The 20,950-nt window shown below is 38.2% G+C and overlaps 1 protein-coding gene across 5 annotated transcripts in view; it reads left to right on the top strand.

The window, feature by feature from the left end:
• The window catches only part of Cdc14 (cell division cycle protein 14), a 237,123-nt gene that overhangs the window by 45,553 nt on the left and 170,620 nt on the right, over positions 1-20,950 (top strand). The window contains exon 2 of one of the 5 annotated variants that reach the window (XM_073970684.1): positions 12,794-12,824. The exons of the other annotated variants lie outside the window; for them this stretch is intronic. The gene's annotated coding sequence lies outside the window, so the exon portion shown is untranslated. The remainder of the gene's footprint in view (positions 1-12,793; positions 12,825-20,950) is intronic. 5 annotated transcript variants of the gene reach the window in all.

Below are 20,950 nucleotides of genomic sequence, written 5' to 3'. Positions count from 1 at the left end.
TAAGAATATTTTTGCCCAGAGACTATTACAGCCCTAGACGAGGATGTGTAAGAATATTTTTGCCCAGAGACTACAAAGCCCTAGGCGTGGATTTTTAAGAATATTTTTGCCCATAAACTATTACAGCCTTAGGCGTGGATTTTTAAGAATATTTTTGTCCAGAGACTATTACAGCCTTAGGCGTGGATTTTTAAGAATATTTTTGCCCAGAGACTATCACAGCCTTAGTCGTCTATTTTTAAGAATATTTTTGCCCAGAGACTATCACAACCTTAGGAGTGGATTTTTAAGAATATTTTTGCCCAGAGACTATTACAGCCCTAGACGAGGATGTGTAAGAATATTTTTGCCCAGAGACTATCAAAGCCCTAGGCGTGGATTTTTAAGAATATTTTTGCCCAGAGACTATTACAGCCCTAGGCGTGGATTTTTAAGAATATTTTTGCCCAGAGACTATCACAGCCTTAGGCGTGGATTTTTAAGAATATTTTTGCCCAGAGACTATCACAGCCTTAGGCGTGGATTTTTAAGAATATTTTTGCCCAGAGACTATCACAGCCTTAGGCGTGGATTTTTAAGAATATTTTTGCCCAGAGACTATCACAGCCTTAGGCGTGGATTTTTAAGAATATTTTTGCCCAGAGACTATCACAGCCTTAGTCGTCTATTTTTAAGAATATTTTTGCCCAGAGACTATCACAGCCTTAGGCGTGGATTTTTAAGAATATTTTTGCCCAGAGACTATCACAGCCTTAGGCGTGGATTTTTAAGAATATTTTTGCCCAGAGACTATCACAGCCTTAGTCGTCTATTTTTAAGAATATTTTTGCCCAGAGACTATCACAGCCTTAGGCGTGGATTTTTAAGAATATTTTTGCCCAGAGACTATCACAGCCTTAGGCGTGGATTTTTAAGAATATTTTTGCCCAGAGACTATCACAGCCTTAGGCGTGGATTTTTAAGAATATTTTTGCCCAGAGACTATCAGCCTTAGGCTTGGATTTTTAAGAATATTTTTGCCCAGAGACTATCAGCCTTAGGCGTGGATTTTTAAGAATATTTTTGCCCAGAGACTATCAGCCTTAGGCGTGGATTTTTAAGAATATTTTTGCCCAGAGACTATCACAGCCTTAGTAGTCTATTTTTAAGAATATTTTTGCCCAGAGACTATCACAGCCTTAGTCGTCTATTTTTAAGAATATTTTTGCCCAGAAACTATCACAGCCTTAGGCGTGGATTTTTAAGAATATTTTTGCCCAGAGACTATCAGCCTTAGGCGTGGATTTTTAAGAATATTTTTGCCCAGAGACTATCACAACCTTAGGCGTGGATTTTTAAGAATATTTTTGCCCAGAAACTATCACAGCCTTAGGCGTGGATTTTTAAGAATATTTTTGCCCAGAGACTATCACAGCCTTAGGCGTGGATTTTTAAGAATATTTTTGCCCAGAGACTATCACAGCCTTAGGCGTGGATTTTTAAGAATATTTTTGCCCAGAGACTATCACAGCCTTAGGCGTGGATTTTTAAGAATATTTTTGCCCAGAGACTATCACAGCCTTAGGCGTGGATTTTTAAGAATATTTTTGCCCAGAGACTATCACAGCCTTAGGCGTGGATTTTTAAGAATATTTTTGCCCAGAGACTATCACAGCCTTAGGCGTGGATTTTTAAGAATATTTTTGCCCAGAGACTATCACAGCCTTAGGCGTGGATTTTTAAGAATATTTTTGCCCAGAGACTATCACAGCCTTAGGCGTGGATTTTTAAGAATATTTTTGCCCAGAGACTATCACAGCCTTAGGCGTGGATTTTTAAGAATATTTTTGCCCAGAGACTATCACAGCCTTAGGCGTGGATTTTTAAGAATATTTTTGCCCAGAGACTATCACAGCCTTAGGCGTGGATTTTTAAGAATATTTTTGCCCAGAGACTATCACAGCCTTAGGCGTGGATTTTTAAGAATATTTTTGCCCAGAGACTATCACAGCCTTAGGCGTGGATTTTTAAGAATATTTTTGCCCAGAGACTATCACAGCCTTAGGCGTGGATTTTTAAGAATATTTTTGCCCAGAGACTATCACAGCCTTAGGCGTGGATTTTTAAGAATATTTTTGCCCAGAGACTATCACAGCCTTAGGCGTGGATTTTTAAGAATATTTTTGCCCAGAGGCTATCACAGCCTTAGGCGTGGATTTTTAAGAATATTTTTGCCCATAGGCTATCACAGCCTTAGGCGTGGATTTTTTTTGGAATATTTTTGCCCATAGACTATCACAGCCTTAGGCGTGCATTTTTAAGAATATTTGTGCTCAGCCTTAGGATTGAATTTTTATGAATATTTTTGCCTAGAGACTATCACAGCCTTAGGCGTGGATTTTTGAGAATATTTGTGCTCAGCCTTAGGATTGAATTTTTATGAATATTTTTGCCTAGAGACTATCACAGCCTTAGGCGTGGATTTTTGAGAATATTTGTGCTCAGCCTTAGGATTGAATTTTTATGAATATTTTTGCCTAGAGACTATCACAGCCTTAGGCGTGGATTTTTGAGAATATTTTTGCTCAGCCTTAGGATTGAATTTTTATGAATATTTTTGCCTAGAGACTATCAATCTCACGATAACTACTTCCATTTCATTTCACTTGTTTGTTTCATTGCCATAAAAACACTTCGAACAATCCTCCACGAAAAGAAATGCCAGCAGATTAATGTTTGTTTTACACCATTACATTGCTAAAAAAATCTAAAGAGCTTTACGTGTTCGAGTACTTTACTCCACTACCATATATAGAGTGTTTGTTGGAAGTGAGCGCACCTGCCAAATACTTTTTCTTGAGACCAAAAATAAGTATCCCATTTTCTGTGTCCTCACAACTCTGTTGCATTCCAATTTTTTGTGGTGGTTCTATTTTGTTTTTCCTTTCTTTTTGAAATCTATTTTGGTTGATGCCATAGTATTTTTTTGGCGCGACGGCAATAGTCTGCTTGCTGCTTGGCCAACAGTTTGTCTTGATAGCATCACATCTAAGCCATTTATTTTATTAACTCTTTGCCAGCCAAACATGAAAGCTGAATGATGTTGTTGGTGGTTGTAGCTATTCAGCAAAATGTATTGCTGTCGTCATTCGTTTATTTCTCTGTTTCGTTCTCTAGTCAGGATTGAATGAAAATATAAGGTAGGCAATTTGCTGCTTTTCTTGTTGCATTCTTGATCTGGAAGGGCTATTATGTAAAATTGGATTTATCAAATGGGAGAGGTGTTCAGTGGATTAGTTCTCCACACACAAACTTCGGTGAGATGCAATACATATCGGGAGTGGGTGCATCTCAGGGGTTGTTCTGGACTCGTCCATGCGAGGTACAATGTTGCGGCATGATGCAGCACCTGGTCTAATAAATGACAGCCTTGATGGCCATAGGAAAAAATATTTAAAAAAATCCACGCCTGCCTTGATGACCCTAGGAAAAAATGCTTAGAAAAAACCACGTCTGCCTTAATGACCCTAGGAAAAAATATTTAAAAAAATCCACGCCTGCCTTGATGACCCTAGGAAAAATGCTTAGAAAAAACCACGTCTGCCTTAATGACCCTAGGAAAAAATATTTAAAAAAATCCACGCCTGCCTTGATGACCCTAGGAAAAAATGCTTAGAAAAAACCACGTCTGCCTTAATGACCCTAGGAAAAAATATTTAAAAAAATCCACGCCTGCCTTGATGACCCTAGGAAAAAATGCTTAGAAAAAACCACGTCTGCCTTAATGACCCTAGGAAAAAATATTTAAAAAAATCCACGCCTGCCTTGATGACCCTAGGAAAAAATGCTTAGAAAAAACCACGTCTGCCTTAATGACCCTAGGAAAAAATATTTAAAAAATCCACGCCTGCCTTGATGACCCTAGGAAAAAATGCTTAGAAAAAACCACGTCTGCCTTAATGACCCTAGCCTGCCTTGATGGCCATAGGAAAAAATATTTAAAAAAATCCACGCCTGCCTTGATGGCCATAGGAAAAAATATTTAAAAAAATCCACGCCTGCCTTGATGGCCATAGGAAAAAATATTTAAAAAAATCCACGCCTGCCTTGATGGCCATAGGAAAAAATATTTAAAAAAATCCACGCCTGCCTTGATGGCCATAGGAAAAAATATTTAAAAAAATCCACGCCTGCCTTGATGGCCATAGGAAAAAATATTTAAAAAAATCCACGCCTGCCTTGATGGCCATAGGAAAAAATATTTAAAAAAATCCACGCCTGCCTTGATGGCCATAGGAAAAAATATTTAAAAAAATCCACGCCTGCCTTGATGGCCATAGGAAAAAATATTTAAAAAAATCCACGCCTGCCTTGATGGCCATAGGAAAAAATATTTAAAAAAATCCACGCCTGCCTTGATGGCCATAGGAAAAAATATTTAAAAAAATCCACGCCTGCCTTGATGGCCATAGGAAAAAATATTTAAAAAAATCCACGCCTGCCTTGATGGCCATAGGAAAAAATATTTAAAAAAATCCACGCCTGCCTTGATGGCCATAGGAAAAAATATTTAAAAAAATCCACGCCTGCCTTGATGGCCATAGGAAAAAATATTTAAAAAAATCCACGCCTGCCTTGATGGCCATAGGAAAAAATATTTAAAAAAATCCACGCCTGCCTTGATGGCCATAGGAAAAAATATTTAAAAAAATCCACGCCTGCCTTGATGGCCATAGGAAAAAATATTTAAAAAAATCCACGCCTGCCTTGATGGCCATAGGAAAAAATATTTAAAAAAATCCACGCCTGCCTTGATGGCCATAGGAAAAAATATTTAAAAAAATCCACGCCTGCCTTGATGGCCATAGGAAAAAATATTTAAAAAAATCCACGCCTGCCTTGATGGCCATAGGAAAAAATATTTAAAAAAATCCACGCCTGCCTTGATGGCCATAGGAAAAAATATTTAAAAAAATCCACGCCTGCCTTGATGGCCATAGGAAAAAATATTTAAAAAAATCCACGCCTGCCTTGATGGCCATAGGAAAAAATATTTAAAAAAATCCACGCCTGCCTTGATGGCCATAGGAAAAAATATTTAAAAAAATCCACGCCTGCCTTGATGGCCATAGGAAAAAATATTTAAAAAAATCCACGCCTGCCTTGATGGCCATAGGAAAAAATATTTAAAAAAATCCACGCCTGCCTTGATGGCCATAGGAAAAAATATTTAAAAAAATCCACGCCTGCCTTGATGGCCATAGGAAAAAATATTTAAAAAAATCCACGCCTGCCTTGATGGCCATAGGAAAAAATATTTAAAAAAATCCACGCCTGCCTTGATGGCCATAGGAAAAAATATTTAAAAAAATCCACGCCTGCCTTGATGGCCATAGGAAAAAATATTTAAAAAAATCCACGCCTGCCTTGATGGCCATAGGAAAAAATATTTAAAAAAATCCACGCCTGCCTTGATGGCCATAGGAAAAAATATTTAAAAAAATCCACGCCTGCCTTGATGGCCATAGGAAAAAATATTTAAAAAAATCCACGCCTGCCTTGATGGCCATAGGAAAAAATATTTAAAAAAATCCACGCCTGCCTTGATGGCCATAGGAAAAAATATTTAAAAAAATCCACGCCTGCCTTGATGGCCATAGGAAAAAATATTTAAAAAATCCACGCCTGCCTTGATGGCCATAGGAAAAAATATTTAAAAAAATCCACGCCTGCCTTGATGGCCATAGGAAAAAATATTTAAAAAAATCCACGCCTGCCTTGATGGCCATAGGAAAAAATTTTAAAAAAAATCCACGCCTGCCTTGATGGCCTTAGGAAAAAATATTTAAAAAAATCCACGCCTGCCTTGATGGCCATAGGAAAAAATATTTAAAAAAATCCACGCCTGCCTTGATGGCCATAGGAAAAAATATTTAAAAAAATCCACGCCTGCCTTGATGGCCATAGGAAAAAATATTTAAAAAAATCCACGCCTGCCTTGATGGCCCTAGAGTGTTCACCACATGGAGGACAGAAATGAGAACAGAGTATAATGTCATGGTCGATGGTAGCAACAGGAGGGTGCCTCCTCATATTTTCAGTGGACCATGAGGAGACAAAGGTTATTCCAGAACAGCAACACAGTGACATGCTCTCGTTGCAGTACTTGCTCGGGTGTTACCTTAATTAGGACCTCCCTGATTGTTTTTTACTTGTTTTATTTTTCCTTTTAAACAGCTATCACCATTGGCCCTGCCCTTTTCTCTTCCATTGTAAGAAATAAAAACAATAAAGCAAGTTGAAAACAAAACCTCAACAAATGAATTAAAGTTGAATGTTTGACACAAAAGGGCTTTTCAATTGTTGTTGTGTGACATAAACTATGAAAAGGACTTGGTTTTCATTTGAGGACTTGCGTCACAGAAGTCCTTCTATAATCCTTCGCTAAGTTGATGTAGTTATACTAAAGAAAGTGAATAAAGAAGACACAAAAGATAGTGGGGTTCTACATACCCCGCCTTTTAGCAACACCGAGTCTATAGAGTAACATAATGCGTTCTCCAAATGGATCAGGATTGTGAGATAGTCCACTTCTAAAAACTTGATCCTGGGAATTTTTTGTCGTAGAATCGAATATAACCTTAGTGTACATTGGGCTAGTCTCCTTATGATATTGTGATTTGTTTGTAATTTATTCTTTTTTTTTCTTAATCCACTATTTTAATTTACTGGGAATTCGTTTTCAACAGGTTCAATATCCCTTATTTAAATTGAAAATAATTCAAATTAGTAGATGGTTACAGTAGGAATTTCGTACTAATTCAATTTAATTGTATACAAATAATAATTTTTCAAATATAACCAAACATTTAGGGTCAATAGATTAGTTCTCCCTAGAAGTGTGTGTTTGTGTTTTGTGCGTACGTGTTTGATTTTAATTAAATTTATATCTGCAGCAACCATTTTTCATAAAATAATTTGCATGCGTGTGTGTGTCTTTTCGCTTACCCAACTGAACTCATTTCCACCTGAATAGAGATGTAGCTTTTCTAGCCTTTAATGGCCATAATCGAATGATGATTCTATTTATAGCTGGAGAGCATTAAATGCATATATTTTTGTTTGCAGATGGCAATAGGAACTTCTGTTCTGCTTGCAGTAGCTTGGCTATGCAAAATGAAACGAAGAAACTACCAAAAAATTGTTTTTTTTTTGGCATTTTGTCAAACGAAATTATGATTGTGTTTATTAGTAATTTTTTGGTTTGACGTTCTTATTGCCCTAAAATTTTGTTGTTTCTGTTGTTGGCATTACTTTTGCGGCTTTGGATTTGTGTTACGGAATTTGATTTGATAAAAACTAGAATTGTTGCTTTACAGGGAGGTTCTTTGGAACATAATAAGATAAGATCATAGCTGCTTTTAATGTTGGAGACGTTAGGTCTTCCTATCCAGAGGTCTTCATTAAAAGGACCGGCCGGACCAAAGGTCTTCACATAGGTCTTCATATAGAAACCCAAAGGTCTTCATAGAGGAAACCTGAAATCTTAATAGCGAAAACCATTGAGGTGTCCAGAGGTCTTCATTGGGAAGACCAGAGGTCCTCAAGACCACAGGTCTTCATAGAGAAGACCAGAGGTTTTCATTGAGAAGGTATAGAAGGCCTGAGGGTCTTTCCAATGAAGACTCAGAAGTCTTCATAGAAAAGACCCGAAGTGTTCATATAGAAGACCAAAAGTGTTTATATAGGCCAGAGGCATTTATACGAAAGACCCGCGATCTTCATAGATATTTTCATAGACAAGGCCCTCGGTCTCCATAGAAAGACCAGAAATCTTCCTATAGAAGTCCAGATTTCTTTATTTGGAAGACCTGAGATCTTCCTATAGAAGATCATAGGTCTTGCTATAAGAAGACCTAAAGTATACATATAGAAGATCTCAGGTCGTCCTATTAAAAAAAGAATAGAAAAGACCAGAGGTCTTCCTATAGAAGATCAGAGGTCTTCCTATATAAAACCTTAGGTCTTTCTTCATATAGAAGACCTTAGGTCTTCATATAGAAGACCTTAGGTCTTCATATAGAAGACCTTAGGTCTTCATATAGAAGACCTTAGGTCTTCACATAGAAGACCTTAGATCTTCACATAGAAGACCTTAGATCTTCACATAGAAGACCTTAGATCTTCATATAGAAGACCTTAGATCTTCATATAAAAGACCTTAGGTCTTCATATAGAAGACCTGAGGTCTTCATATAGAAGACCTGAGGTCTTCATATAGAAGACCTGAGGTCTTCATGTAGAAGACCTGAGGTCTTAACATAGCAGACCTGAGGTCTTCACATAGAAGACCTGGAAGCTTCACAGAGAAGACTTGAAAGCTTCACAGAAAAGACCTGAGGTCTTCACATAGAAGACCTGAGGTCTTCACATAGAAGACCTGAGGTCTTCACATAGAAGAACTGAGGTCTCCACATAGAAGACCTGAGGTCTTCACATAGAAGACCTGAGGTCTTCGTATAGAAGTCCTGAGGTCTTCATATAAAAGACCTGAGGTCTTCATATGAAAGATCTGAGGTCTTCATACAGATGACCTGAGGTCTTCATACAGATGACCTGAGGTCTTCATACAGATGACCTGAGGTCTTCATACAGATGACCCGAGGTCTTCTTACAGATGACTTAAGATGTTCACATTGAAGACCTGCGGTTTTGACATAGAAGACCTAAGATCTTCACATAGAAGACTGGAGGTCTTCATATACATAGAAGACCCAAGGTTTTCATATAGAAGACCCGAGGTCTTCATATAGAAGACCCGAGGTCTTCATATAGAAGACCCGAGGTCTTAATATAGAAGACCCGAGGTCTTCATATAGAAGACCCGAGGTCTTCACATAAAAGACCTTAGGGCTTAGACCTGAGGGCTTCTTATAGAAGGCCTGAGGGCTTCATAAAGAAGAAATCAGGTATTCATATAGATAACCAGGATCTTCATACATAAGACCCGAGGTTTTAACATAGAAGACCTGAAGTCTTCACATAGAAGTCCTGAGGTCTTCACATAGAAGTCCTGAGATTTTCACATTGAAGACCTGAGGTGTTCACATATAATACCTAAAGTCTTGACATAGATGACCTGAGATCTTCATATATAAGACTGGAGGTCTTCATATACAAGACTGGAGGTCTTCATATAGAAGACCTGTCTTCATATAGAATATCTGAGGTCTTCATATAGAAGACCTGAGGTCTTCACATAGAAGACCTGAGGTCTTGACATAGAAGACCTGAGGTCTTCACATAGAAGACCTGAGGTCTTCACATAAAAGACCTGAGGTCTTCACATAGAAGTCCTTAGGTCTTCACATAGAAGTCCTTAGGTCTTCACATAGAAGACCTGAGGTCTTCACATAGAAAACCTTGGGTCTTCACATAGAAGACCTTGGGTCTTCACACAGAAGACCTGAGGTCTTCACATAGAAGACATGGGGTCTTCACATAGAAGACCTGGCGTCTTCACATAGAAGACCTGAGGTCTTCACATAGAAGACCTAAGGTCTTCATATAAAAGACCTGAGGTCTTCACATAGAAGTCCTCATTGAAGACCTGAGGTCTTCACATTGAAGCCCTGAGGTCTTCTTATAAAAGACCTGAGGTCTTTATGTAGAAGACCTGAAGTCTTCATAGAGATGACCTGAAGTCTTCATATAGAAGACCTGAGGTCTTCATATAAAAGACCTGGGGTCTTTATAAAGAAGACCTGTGGTCTTCATACAGATGACCTAAAGTCTTCATATAGAAGACCTGAGGTCTTAATAGAAGACCTGAAGTCTTCTTATAAAAGACCTGAGGTCTTCACATAGAAGACATGGGGTCTTCACATAGAAGACCTGGCGTCTTCACATAGAAGACCTGAGGTCTTCACATAGAAGACCTGAGGTCTTCACATAAAAGACCTGAGGTCTTCACATAGAAGTCCTTAGGTCTTCACATAGAAGACCTGAGGTCTTCACATAGAAGACCTGAGGGCTTCACATAGAAGACATGGGGTCTTCACATAGAAGACCTGGCGTCTTCACATAGAAGACCTGAGGTCTTCACATAGAAGACCTAAGGTCTTCACATAGAAGACCTGAGGTCTTCACATAAAAGACCTGAGGTCTTCACATAGAAGTCCTCATTGAAGACCTGAGGTCTTCACATTGAAGCCCTGAGGTCTTCTTATAAAAGACCTGAGGTCTTTATGTAGAAGACCTGAAGTCTTCATAGAGATGACCTGAAGTCTTCATATAGAAGACCTAAGGTCTTCATATAAAAGACCTAGGGTCTTTATAAAGAAGACCTGTGGTCTTCATACAGATGAGGTCTTAATAGAAGACCTGAGGTCTTCACATAAAAGACCTGAGGTCTTCACATAGAAGACCTGGGGTCTTCACATAGAATACCTGGGGTCTTCACATAGAAGACCTGGGGTCTTCACATAGAAGACGTGAGGGCTTTACATAGAAGAACTGAGGTCTTCACATAGAAGACCTGGGGTCTTCACATAGAAGACGTGAGGGCTTTACATAGAAGAACTGAGGTCTTCACATAGAAGACCTGACATCTTCACATAGAAGACCTAATGTCTTAACATAGTAGACCTGAGGTCTTCACATAGAAGACCTGGGGTCTTCACATAGAAGACCTTGGGTCTTCACATAGAAGACCTGAGGTCTTCACATAGAAGACCTGGGGTCTTCACATAGAAGACCTGTGGTCTTCACATAGAAGACCTGGGGTCTTCACATAGAAGACCTGGGGTCTTCACATAGAAGACCTGGCGTCTTCACATAGAAGACCTAAGGTCACATAGAAGATCTAATGTCTTAACATAGAAGACCTGAGGTCTTCACATAGAAGACTTAAGGGCTTCACATAGAATACCTGAGATCTTCACGTAGAATACCTGAGGTCTTCACGTAGAATACCTGAGGTCTTCGCATAGAACACCTGAGGTCTTCATATAGAAGACCTGATGTCTTTACATAGAGACCTGAGGTCACATAGAAGATCTAATGTCTTAACATAGAAGACCTGAGGTCTTCACATAGAATACCTGAGATCTTCACGTAGAATACCTGAGGTCTTCACGTAGAATACCTGAGGTCTTCACATAGAATACCTGAGGTCTTCACGTAGAATACCTGAGGTCTTCGCATAGAACACCTGAGGTCTTCATATAGAACACCTGATGTCTTTACATACAAGACCTGAGGTCTTCACATAGAAGACCTGAGGTCTTCACATAGAAAACCTGAGGTCTTGACATAGAAGACCTGGGGTCTTCACATAGAAGACCTTAGGTCTTCACATAGAAGACCTGGGGTCTTCACATAGAAGACCTTAGGTCTTCACATAGAAGACCTTAGGTCTTCACATAGAAGACCTGATGTATTCACATAGATGACCTGAGGACTTCACATAGAAAACCTAAGGTTTTCATATAGAATACCTGAGGTCTTCATATAGAATACCTGAGGTTTTCATATAGAAGACCTGAGTTCTTCATATAAAAAGCCTGAGGTCTTCATGTAGAAGACCTGAAGTCTTCATATAGAAGATCTGAGGTCTTCACATAGAAGACCTGATGTCTTCACATAGAAGACCTGATGTCATCACATAGAAGACCTGAGGTCTTCACATAGAAGACCTGAGGTCTTCATATAGAAGACCTAATGTATTCACATAGAAGACCTGAGGACTTCACATAGAAAACCTAAGGTTTTCATATAGAAGACCTGAGGTCTTCATATAGAAGACCTGAGGTCTCATATAGAATACCTGAGGTCTTCATATAGAAGATCTGTGGTATTCACATGGAAGACCTGAGGGCTTCATATAGAAGACTTGATGTTTTCATATAGAAGATCCAGGGTCTTCACGTAGAAGTCCTGAGGGCTTCATATAGAAGACCTAGTCTCTTTAGAACAAAAATTCCTTTTCAAATTATTCATTTTGCGATTTGACATCATTTATAGTTCCCTTGAGTTTTCCCTTGCCATTGCTTTTTGTTTTCAATTTTCACCTTCATACCTGTTTTTTTTTTTTGTACGACCAACCAGGGTCAATGACTTGTCGAAAGATTTTTGCATTGGCATTATGCAGCTGCAGTACTTTCTTCTTTGCTTCCTTCTCTCTTTGTGTTCACATCCTAAGAAATTTTTCGGTCTATTTCTTGTTTTTCGTTTTCAATTAGATGATGTCTGATGAGAATGATAAACATGTCTTGGGTGGTTTTTTTCTCGGTTCTGGTGGGTGGTTGTGAACGGTGGAAGGAGGGAGGATACAGCATGCATAATTTCTATTTACATTTTTGCTACTAATGCTGAGGTGCAACACCCACCATGCATTATGACGTTGCAAAAAAAAACACACATTTTCACATTTTTGTGCATCTCAATTTTCCATCCATTTATGGTTGCTTGAAAAGAAAAATTATCTGACTGAAATTCGGATGTCATCACAAGTAACGGTATTAGCTTTTAGACTACCTGAGTGCGTTTGTTCTAAAAATGCTTCTTACAATTTGATTATGCTGAGTCAAAAGATTCATCCAACCATTCAAATGAACGGAAGGAATTTCCTTTTGTCAATGTAATTTACACGAATATAACGATGATTACTGTTGTCAGGTATTTTTTTCAAAGGAAAATACGTGTGTTTTAAAGGAGAAGCTAGATTTGTGAATTTTAAGAAAACACTTGCTCTTGTTTTAATGTTAATATTTTACTTCTTTGCTAATAATTAATTCTCTTTTTATTTTTTTAGGTTAGTAGACAGACCAATATACAGAAGTGTGGTAAGTTGATAAAAAATAAAATAGAATTTGTTCAGTTATGCCTACATTTTTCATATAAAGTAGAATTTTAACTAAGGCAAAATCACCAGGAAAATCAGAGAATAGTTCCCACGTAGTTTTCCAGTAGTCTGACTTGACTTGAGGGTCATTCTTTCGTCGTACTCTAACATCAAATGGAAATAATTCCCAACTATCCCATCAAACTATGAAACTATAAACGACAGGAAATGGTAATTGCAGGGGCAATATTAAACTTTTTTTAATCCAATCCTTTTATGCCTTGAATCAGAGACACGCGTAACCCTGGTCAGAAGCGCTGTTATGATGTTAATGTTGATCTTAATCATCAGTTTACACGATAATTTTCCTCGTACTGCGTTATCACGTTTCAGATTTGTAAATTAAATTATTTCACTGTTTTGTCGTTTATGACAAACAGACACCTCGTAGGAAGCCGCCAGAAGCAGTTTTTATAACTGAAATAATATTTTTTTATTATATTTTTTTTTGCCCTGCTGTTGCTTGTATTATTCCGTCGAAACCATCGTTGTATTCTGTACACAACAACACACAATAAACAGCTAATGTTTTCCATTTGTAATAAAATACAATTTTCATCACTTGTTCGTAATGTGATAATAACAAGTTCGTACACAGTGGGGGATATATTTTCGAATATATTTAAATTCTAAAACTATTTGAAAAATAGAAAATTTATTAACCCTTATTCATATCGACAGTATACCACCAAAACGTCTTCCATAGATCTAAGACCATCGAAAAGTTTTTCTATAGGCTGAAAACCTACAGCAGATCTTTAAAAGGTCATGTGTCTATAGAAGACCTAAAAGGTTTTAGAATACCCTCAAAATATCCTCAGCCTATTGAATATCTTTCGAAGCATATTTTTCTAAGAGAGTCCTTATGTTTGTAGAAGGTCTTCTGCCTATAGAAGACCTTAAGACGGCCATATAACTATAGAAGATGATTTCGGCCTATAGAAAACATTAAGAGCCACTTCTATAGGCAGAAGACCTTCTAGAAACAGAAGACCTCTCTTAGAAAAATCTCCTTTGAAAGATATTCTACAGGCTGAGGACATTTTGAGGGTAATCTACAAGCAGAAACCCTTTTAGGTCTTCTATAGACAAATGATCTTTTAACAAGATCTGCTGTTGGAAGAATACATTCTTATGTTCAATAATCATAATACCTTTTTAAAGTTTTCTGTAGACAGAAGACCTTAGAAAAGTCTTCTATCGTCAAAAGACCTCTGAGAGGCCCTCTACAGATAGAACACATCCGATAATCTTCTCCTTTAAATGTTCTATAAAAACATGTAAAAAAGTGTCAGTCGGCTTTGCCGGCAGAGGTATACCCTCAGCCAATGTGAATTGAAACTTTCACCTACGGACAGATCGAATATATTTAAGGTATCTTCTGAATTTTGTGGCTCTTTTAGGACATTTGAACTTGCCGACAAAAATGTGGATTAGGAATTAACTGCACTAAGACACAAATGGTGAACTTTTGTAGGGGAGGTACCCTTGGGAGGACCGATATGGGCCCATTTAGAAGTTAAACTAAATTTGGACAATATATTAGAAGATACAAAGTTTGGACCAAATTGGTTGCACCATTAAAGTGATATCGTCCTAACATTTTAGTGACATTTTTTAAATATTGGGGAGAAGTACCGGAAGTTGGGGACCGGTATTGCACCATGAAACTAAGTTTGGATAAAATATGACGAAGACCAAATGTTGCACCAAATCGGTACAGTTCGAGAGCCACATATGGTGACATAGGGCTTTTTACACCTTTCGGGATGTTTTCCCACGAAATATGGAATTGCTCCTGAAAAAACTTTTACCGTCGTAATGGAGGTAGGGAATGCAAATCGCTTCAACAAATCAAAGTGATTCGAGAGAAGGTCTTAAAGTGAACTTATCCGAAATTTTGTGTGGGAGGTACCCAAAGGAGTGCATAAATATAGTCTGTATTCGAACCTGATCTATATCTGGTAGATATATTAGGATGTGCAGAGTATGGATTACATCAGTCACTCCCTTCAAGAGTTATCGTGCGCATATATTTTTCCTAAGATTTTTGAATTTTTATGAGGGAGGTACCTGAAGGAGTGGACCGACATGGTTTATCTTCGAACCTAAAATATGTTTGGACAAAATATTACGAAGGCCAACTTTTGGACCGAATTGGCAGATCCATTCGAGATTTATCTTGCGCTCCAACCAATACACACGGCGTCATAAGGGTTTTTTTGCAACCTTCAGGCTATTTTCTCAGGAAGTATGGACTTGCCCCTTATGAAACTTGTACCGTCGTATGGGGGACAGCGAATACAAGTTGCTACAACAAAAATCAAAGCGATTCGAGAGCAGGTCCTAAACTGAACTTTTCCGAAATTTTGTGTGGGATGTACTCGAAGGAGTGTACCGATTGAGTCCATATTTAAACTTCATCTAAGTCTGGTAGAACTTTCACGATGTGCAAAGTGTGGGCCAAATCGGTTACTCCCTTCAAGAGTTATAGTGAGCACAAATTTTCCGAACATTTTCGAATTTTTGTGGGGGAGGTAACGGAAGGAGTGGACCGATATAGCCCATCTTTGAACCTATAGACCTATAAACAGAAGACATCATTTAGGTCTTTTATAGACATAAGACCTTTATGAGGTCTGTTTTACAGAATATACCTCCAAAACGTCCCTATATACAGAAAACTTCGAAAACTCTTCTGTAGACAGAAGAAAACCTCCCATTGATCTTATATAGTCAGGTGACCGTCTTTAGGTCGTCTATAGTTAGAATACTTTCTTAAGGCCTTCTGTAAACAGGAGTTCTGCAAACCTTCTAGAAACAAAAGACCTCCCTTAGGAGGCCCTCGAACGGTTTTCTATAGTCAGAAGGCCTTTTTAAGGTATTCGCTAGGCAGAAGACCTTTTAGGTCTTCTATGGTCTTCAAAGGTCTGCTTTAGACGAGAGAGACCATCTTAGGGTTCATAAATGGAAGACCTTCTTCTATTGACAGAAGACCTTTGATTTTTTTCTATAAACAGAAGACCTTCGAAAGGTCTTCTATCGTCAGAAGATATTCGAAAGGTCTTCTGTCGTCAGAAGACCACTTCGAGATCTTCTATATAGAAAAACCCTCCAAAACGTCTTCTATAGAGAGAAGACATCCGGCAGGAATTCTCTTTTAGGTATTTTATATAAGAAGAAGACCTTCTTATGGAAGACCTCCCTTAGGTCTTCTACAAATGGAAGACTTGTCTTAAGTCTTCTTTCTGTGGAATACCTTCTTAAGGTATTCTATAGGTAGAAAACCGTCTTAGGGTCTTCTCCAGGCCAACGACCTCCATTAGGTATTCTATAGGCAGAAGACCGTTTAAGATCTTCCATAGACAGAATACTTTGCAAAGGCCTTCTACAGGCAAATGACCTACATATGGTCTTCTATAAGCAGAAGACCTCACTTAGATCTTATATAGGTAGAAGACCTTCCTTACTTTTTCTAGGCCTTTAGGTCCTGAAGAAGACCTTCCCTAAAAGAACTTCTTAAAGTCTACTTACTTACATAGTTGGCCCATTACAGAGCATTTGTTCCATAGACCGAACTAAGAAAAGATCTCCATTCCTCTCTGTTTTTCGCTTGACTTTTTGGAATACCGCGCCTTTTCATTTCTTCATCCACTTGTATGCTCCATCGAAGCTTAGGCCTGCCGATTCTGCGTGCACCGCCATGTGGCATGTATTCATACGCCTTTTTAGCGGGTACATCATCGCTCATTCTCATGATATGGCCTAGCCAACGCAATCGTTGCATCTCGATACGTTTAACTATATTCATGTCTTTGTATTGCTATATAGCTCGTGGTTCATACGACGTCGATATTCACCGTCAACGCAAATCGGTCCATAGATCTTTCAAAGAATTTTCCTCTCAAACACACCAAGCACTGCCTTATCTGCTTTCGCAAGTACCCATGCTTCGGAGCCATACATTATACCATAGTAGCATCTGTTGGCCAATACAATTCTTCTTCATATTTCACAACTATTGTTGTTTGGTCTTTTCGCAGTTTACCGCCAGACCCACTTTCGCAGATTCTGCTTCGACCTTCCTAAAGGTATCGTCCCATGATGTCTATGTCATCAGCATAGGCAAGTAACATGTGGCTATTGGTGTAAATTGTGCCATTTCTTTTGACATTTGCATCTCGTATTACCTTTTGCAGCATGATCTTGAAGAGATCCCACGATAGGATGTCTCCTTGCCTGAAACCTCTTTTGGTACAAAACTCTTCGGATAGGTTCATTCCTATATTAACTGAAGATCTTGTTTCAGTTAGAGTCATTTTACAAAGCCGAATGAGCTTTGCTGGGATACCAAAGTCAAACATGGCTTGGAATACCTTTGAATGTAGCGGACTGTCGAAGGCTGCTTTATAATCGACAAAAAGGTGGTAGGTGTCGATCTGCATCTCTTGGGTCTTGGGTTTTTACCGAAATGGTGGACCCAAAAAGTCAAAATTAAATTTTCTGGCTTAAAAAACGGATGTTTTTTTGTCATAAAACGAACAAAAAATTTAAAAATAAAATCGATCGATGAAGGGCTATTTTTTGATGTCCCTAATAAGCCCACAAAATTATATGACAATCGGTTTATAAGTTTTTGAGCTAGAGTTGGCACCGTTTTCAAAATGTCATTTGGAGAAAATGACATCTCAGTCATTTTTGTTTCGATCGATTTGAAAGTTTTACCACATATTCTATGGTACTTATTCTTTAAAACAGTGCAATAACATTTTTTTCGATTTTCTGAAATTTACAATTAGGGATAACGCCTAAAAAGGCCATCTGTCTATAGAAGACCCAAAATGTTTTTGCGTATAGAATAATTGTTCCACAAACATCCCATACGGGACAACGCAGACTTCTCTCCTATCTCATGAGTAGACAGCGGAATCCTATGCAAATGTATATATGGTTAGGATGGTCGTAGAGAAAATCTGATTAGACAGAAAATCGTTTTATCACAAAATAAAAGGAACTAGGCCCAGAAATGTTTGCATATTTTGCATATTTTTACATATTTGCATAAAATTAACATATGCAAAACCATATGCAAGGGTTTGTGGCCTGAATATCCTACCGAAATGGCTGAAATTTAATATTAAGTTTTCGTTGGGGGTATAGAACTTTACACCTGAAATTTGTCCGCATAGGTCCACGTCTTCATATAGTTCCCATAGAACGGTACCTCCCGATTTTCGGTATTTTGTAGTTTGTGGCCTCAATATCCCACCGTAGTGACCAAAATTTGGTAATTAGTCTTCTTTGGGAGTAGAAAACTTTCGACCTGAAATTTGTCGGTATAGGTCCACGTCTTCATATAGCCCCCATAGAACGGTACCTCCCAATTTTCGATATTTTGAAGGTTGTGGCCTCAATATCCCACCGAAACAGAAGGCATATCTTAAAAAAATCTCCTTCGAAAGATATTCAATAAGCTGAGGACATTTTGAGGGTATTCTATAAGCAGAAAACCTTTTTTAACTTCTATGGACAGATGATCTCTTAAAGTTCTGCTGTAAGAAGAATACATTCTTAGGGTCTATAAATATAAGACCTTTTTAAAGTCTTCTGTAGACAGAAGACCTTAGAAAAGTCTTTTATCGTCAGAAAACCTCGGAAAGGTCCTTTACAGATAGAACACATCCGACAGATCTTCAGGTCTTCTATAAAAAAGAAGACCTTCTAAGATCTTCTATAGGCAGAAGACCGTTTTTTAAGTCTTCCATAGACAGAATACATTGCAAACGCCTCGTATAGACAGAAGACTTTCCTCAGGTTCTCTGTAGAGTCCTTGTTATATTGTTCTGCAGGCAGAAGACCTTCCACAGGCCTTCTATAACGAATACCTTCCCTATTTGAACTTATTAAGGTCTAGTCAGAGGACCTTATTTATGTCTTCTATAGGTCCTCTATAAACGGTAAACCTTCTTAAGGCTTTCTGTACACGGAAGACCTTCTATAGACCTACTATAAACAGAAGACTTCACTTAGGTCTTCTAAAGACAGAAGACCTGTAAGGGGTGTGTTTTACACAGTATACCTCCAAAACCCCTCTATAGACAGAAGACTTCGAAAACTCTTCTGTAGACAGAATCCCACTGCACGGTGCTCTTGGACCAACTTTAAACCAAAGGAGGCGATACATTCAGTGCATTGTCCCAATTTGAACTGCTATATCTCAAAAATGGTAAAAGCTACGAAAATATCAAAAAGGTCAATCTTGTAGAGAATTTTCACAGCCACAATATTTTCTCCAATTCAATTAGGACCTGTGGTTTTCCAAGCAAAATCATGAAAACCAAAAAACCTAAATATGTGAAATTTGATCGCGATTTATTTAAAAAGAGCTCAGGCGATTTTTTATGATTTTTCTCATATATGAACTTTGTAGTTTCAGAATCCGCAAAAAACTTTCAGTTAGAGTTGGTTCAAGAGCACCGTGATTGCTCAGATGACCGTCTTCAGGTCATCTACAGGTAGAATACATTCTTAATGCCTTTTTTAAACAGAAGTTCTACAAACCTTCTAGGCCTTAGGTGGCCATCGAAGGGTTTCCCATAGTCAGAGTGCCTTTTAAGATATTCTTTAGGCAGAAGACCTCTTAGGTCTTCTATAGTCTTTAAAGGTCTGCTTTAGGCGAGACACCTTTTTAGGGTCAATAAGCAAAAGACCTTCTTAAAGTCTTCTGTAAACCTTTAAACCGTTAAAAGGACTTCTATAGACCGAATAGCTTCTTCCATTGGAAAGTCTTCTATAGGCAGAATACCTTCGTAGGATTTCTATTGACAGAAGACCTTTGATATTTTTTCTATAGACAGAAGACCTTCGAACGGTCTTCTATCGTCAGAGGACCACTTACAGGTCTTCTATAGAGGAAAACCCTCCTTCTTATGGTCTTCTACAAAAGACATCTCTTAGGGCTTCTACAAATAGAAGAACTGCCTTAGATCTTCTATCTGTGGAATACCTTCTTAAGGTTTTCTATAGACATAAGACCGTCTTAGGGTCTTCACCAGGCTAACGACCTCCATTAGGTATTCTATAGCCAGAAGACCTTTTAAGATCTTCCATAGACAGAATACTTTGCAAAGGCTTTCTACAGGCAAAATACCTTCTTATGGTCTTCTTTAGGCTGAAGACTTCACTTAGATCTTATATAGACAAAATACCTTCCTTAGGTCTTCTATAAGCGGAATATCTCCTTAAGATCTTCTATAAGCCGAAGACCCCAGATTGGTGTTCTATAGGCAGAAGAAATTCTTAAGGTGCAGACGACCTTCCTGAGGTCCTGTATAGAGAGAAGACCTTCTAAGATTTCTAATAGACAAAATACCTTCTTAAGATTTTTTATAGGCAGAGGACCTTTTTAAGGTCTTCTAAGAAGAAGACCTTTTTAGGGTATTCTCATTGCAGAAGACCTTCATAAGGTCTTCTATAGGCGGAGAGCTTTTCTTAGATCCTCTATAGAGAGAAGACTTTCTTTTGTTCTTTCGCAAGCAGAAGACCTTCCCTAAAAGAACCTCTTAAGGTCTACAATAGACAAAAGACCTTCTTAAGGTCTTATATAGGCAGAACACAACTTGTATAAGTAGAAGCTTCCCTTAGGTCTTCTATAGACGGAAGACCTTCTTAAGGCTATATGCAGACAGAAGACATTCTACACGGCTTTTAAAGGTCTTTTATAGACAAAAGCAGCAGAGACATGGACAATTAAAGCCAAAGATGAAAAAAACTAGAGGCATTTGAACTATGGATCTATAGAAGAATCTTAAAAATACCCTGGACCGATCGAGTAACTACAATGAAGTTTTAAGAAGAATGAACGTGGATCGACAATTGATTAAAAATAGGAAAATCTCATATTTCGGCCACATAATGAGAAATGATAAATACCAACACATCCAAACAATTCTCAAAGGGAAAATTGAAGGATGACCCAGTAGAGGAAGAAGAGAACTCTCCTGGCTAAAAATATTCAAGATTGGACTGGCTACGTTGACGAAAGGAACTTGTTTAGGGCGGCCATAA

Source organism: Musca autumnalis, unplaced genomic scaffold (assembly GCF_047663935.1).
Source record: "Musca autumnalis isolate F117 unplaced genomic scaffold, ASM4766393v1 scaffold_2, whole genome shotgun sequence".
Taxonomy (NCBI): Eukaryota; Metazoa; Arthropoda; class Insecta; order Diptera; family Muscidae; genus Musca; species Musca autumnalis.
This window is presented reverse-complemented; position numbering and strand designations above follow the sequence as displayed.